We start from the raw sequence: 3,574 nt of genomic DNA on the forward strand, positions 1-3,574 counted from the left end.
TCACAGTGCAGCAACTTTATTGTCGTTTAACTGCATTATCTAAACTAACAGCAGATGCATTATTTAAACTGATGCAGCGGGTCAATGAAAACACTCAGCAACTATTTTCACCAAAAACTTTACTTGTGACAATATTTCTCATAAAAAAAACAAAGAAATTAGCATCCTGTATTCTCTCTCCTCCATGTGTGGCCAGCCAATAATATTTAAACATGAATGTCCGTATCCAACATCAACAAGCAGTGAGGAGCCTTGTCAGCTGCTATGACGTCTCCATCTTGTAACCATGTTTTTCCAGCTCCGCTCTGTGGGGGGGGAAAGGAAAATAGTTTGGTTGTATTTTATTAATTTATTTGACAAGGACAGTGCACAATAACACTTCTGAAAATATGCCAGTTAGCCAAAAAAGCTCAATTTCATCTGCTGTCCCCAGGTAGGCAACAGTTAAAAGCACAAACGTCAAGAATAAAAGCATTGTAAATACAATCAACGATAAAAGATCAAGTCAGCAAAGATGATTACAGGTGGGTGGTTGAGGCATAAGTACCCTCTGCTATTGATTGTGAAAACCATTAGACGATGGGAGTGAAAAAATATATGTATATTGCCTAATGCATGGAGCTATGGATTTGATGATTACACATACATGGCAGCTATGCCCTTTAACAATAACGACATCTCGTAGAAATGACTTAATAGCATGGCTTTCATAATGGGTCTCTATAAAACAATGGTATGTTGCTGTCTGAACCGTACTGAAAATAAAAACAGACCAGCCACTTGCCTATCAACAGTTATTGATTATTCAATAAGTATGAGTGTAAACAAAGAATGCCTTAAGAAAGGAGCAGAGCCTGCCATGTGTAATGCAAAGCTCCACGACAAGTGTTACTCAGCAAAACTTTAGGTGATACAGTTATAAACATTTAGGTCTCAAATCACCTTTAAATTTGGTGCTAACAGCTCAGTTTCTAATATATTTATTTCTAATTAGGCTCTAATTAGGCTTCTAATAAGGCTACAGCAGGGATAAGTCAGCACAAAATCAGAATTGCACTGATCAAAAGTCTAATGTATGGAAGAGGGTACAGAAGTTACTAAATAAACAGGCATTATTATTCGTAGTGGTAGTAGTAGTAATAGTAGTAATATCATCATAGGAGAAAAGAAAAATGGAGAAGAACCAGCAGTCCTGGTCAAATGAGGACATTAGGGCTCTGCTCACTATCTGGGCAGAGGACAATGTCCAACGTCAAATCGACAGTGTCTGCTGAAATGAGGACGTTATGCGATGTATTGTGAGAAAGCTGCAGTGGTGGGGATCCAACGCACAACGGGACAGGTCTGCGAAAAACTGAGCTCTCAGTAAAAGCCAGTTAAAGCACACAACGCACAAAGTGGCATCCAAAGGGAAAAAATCCTGTGGTACGTAGTCCTGCAGTAGTTAGTGGGTGGCAGGTGTGCAGACTTCAACCACTCGCTTCCTACTTCCCAGTCATGTGCATGAACGGGACGAGACTGCGGGGCTATCGGCACAACAGTGAAAACGCAAAAGGTTTTTGTTCTCGCAGCTGGGGGCCGAGGGCCTTTAACACCGTCTGGCTCGAAGATAGCCCTAGCTCGCAGTGGCATGACGGTGGAAAGACGCCTATTGTAGAAAATCCATCCCCAATTTGTGTTCATTTTAAAGCGCTTCAAAATAAGTAATGTACACAATATTGCATCATAATATTTGAAAAAAAATTATAAAGAAAAAATGCACACGTTATCATGATGAATCATAAGTCAATAAGTGTAGCTGAGACAACATGTTTACAGTTGTTGATTTTATGTGGACCTCCTTATTAAACAAAATCCAAATTCACTCCGGATGACAATGATTTTAGAATTTCTTCATCGCCTTTGAAGGTATAAAAAATAGGAGCTGCATCCAAAATGCAGAGCAAACACAGTATTTTGAGGAGGGGGTGGGGGTGTGGGTAATTTTAATGAATACTTCAAAATGTGAATGTGCATGTGAAATGTGTCTGCACCAGCCCTTTTTAAAATAATAGAATTACATGACTTCTATCATCCAACATAAACAAAGTTGTATACCAGACGACAGCATTTATAGAGATCTCTGGCTAAATCTAACTTATCAAATCAATTCCGCATTATCTAAACAGACAAGAGATTTTGTGAGACCTCTTGGGCCCCATCATCTCCAGAACATGTTTTAACATCAAGCACAAGAAACAGAGGTCATCCTGATGATTAAGACTACTAAGGCATATACCAAATACTTATAATAAATACATGTTTCAATGTAGTCATGACCTTTATTGTCTTGTCATTCTCTCTCTCATATAACGTGTTAAGAAGGTACTAATTGGTCAATTATGAAACACAACAAGAGAAAGAAGGAATAGGAGCAACTCAAACTGGTTCACTCTTCAATCCACAGCTATGGCACTGATGGAAGAAGGTGATGTGGGCATTCAGGGCAAGTATATACACAGGCAATAGTCAGATTATCAGTAGACCTATTCCTGTGTAAAGAAAAACATTACACTGGTTGATGTTGGCTGCCTGATGTTCCTCTGGCTTAACAGATGGGAGGGTACCTAAGTACAAAAATGAAATGATGTGATTTTGTGACTGACAAGTTACCTGAGCTGATTTGAGAAGTCATCCTCTACATTGTCGTCATCCCAGTTGTCTTCCCACACATGGGCATCCTCATCTTCATCCAGCCCGGTCCAGTCTGCAAATTCAACAGAGCAAATCACTGACCTGGCCTTATCATGCAGCCACAGGTGTTTCTCTGGACAGCCCAGCCTCAAAGTGCTGAGTGTGAGTGCGACATTAACCAGCTAGCCTGGTGTTGTTTACTAGCATCACCGACACTTCAGCTAGCTAGCTAACACCAGCTAACACTAGCTAACGTTAGCTTGGGAAGCGTACTCCACAAATATACAAAGTACGTTACTAAACAGTGTTAGGACTTTGTGTTGATTCAAACATTACAGTACGAGCTTTACTGGTCAGCTAAACTGCAGCTACGGTGCGTTTATAAGCAAGCTAATTATAGCTAATGCTACTGTTAGCGTAGCACGGCTAGCTGAGTCACTGTTACAGGGCCCAGCACCGTAACACCAGCCACACTCACTGTCAGTGACAAGGAGTAAAATGCAGCTTAACTCAACTAAACTAACACATCAGTCTGATTTACCCTCGGCTGGGAATTCCTCAAACTCGTCGTCCTCCTCTAACAAGCCCAGGTCTACGGTCTGTTTCTTGTCTGACATGTCTGCTGCCTGCTCGCCGTGTCGCTGCCGCTTAATGAGCGGAGTCAGCCCGAGGACTTGTGGGATGCCGAGGCGCTTCGAGGCAGCGCAACTTGCGTCTTTACGCGCAGGAACAAAGCGCGCTGCGTAAATGTGAGAGTGCTGTAAGGAAAGAATGGGAAACCGAGCTGGAGGCTAAGCTGCTGTCCACGGAAAGAAGAGGCATTTCATGGTCCGCCACGTAAAGTAGTGCTTGTTTACAAAAATAACATAAATTACTTGAAATCTGTGAATAATAGTCTCTC

The 3,574-nt window shown here is 41.4% G+C and overlaps 1 long non-coding RNA gene across 1 annotated transcript; it reads right to left on the bottom strand.

Moving 5' to 3' along the window:
* On the bottom strand, positions 1–3,372 carry LOC115368437 (uncharacterized). Its single transcript, XR_003929022.1, has 3 exons — positions 3,215–3,372; positions 2,653–2,746; positions 1–305 (listed from the first exon to the last, which is right to left on the bottom strand). It is a non-coding gene; the product is annotated as an uncharacterized LOC115368437 (long non-coding RNA).
* Positions 3,373–3,574: the final 202 nt, after the last annotated feature.

Source organism: Myripristis murdjan, chromosome 11 (assembly GCF_902150065.1).
Source record: "Myripristis murdjan chromosome 11, fMyrMur1.1, whole genome shotgun sequence".
Lineage (NCBI taxonomy): Eukaryota > Metazoa > Chordata > Actinopteri > Holocentriformes > Holocentridae > Myripristis > Myripristis murdjan.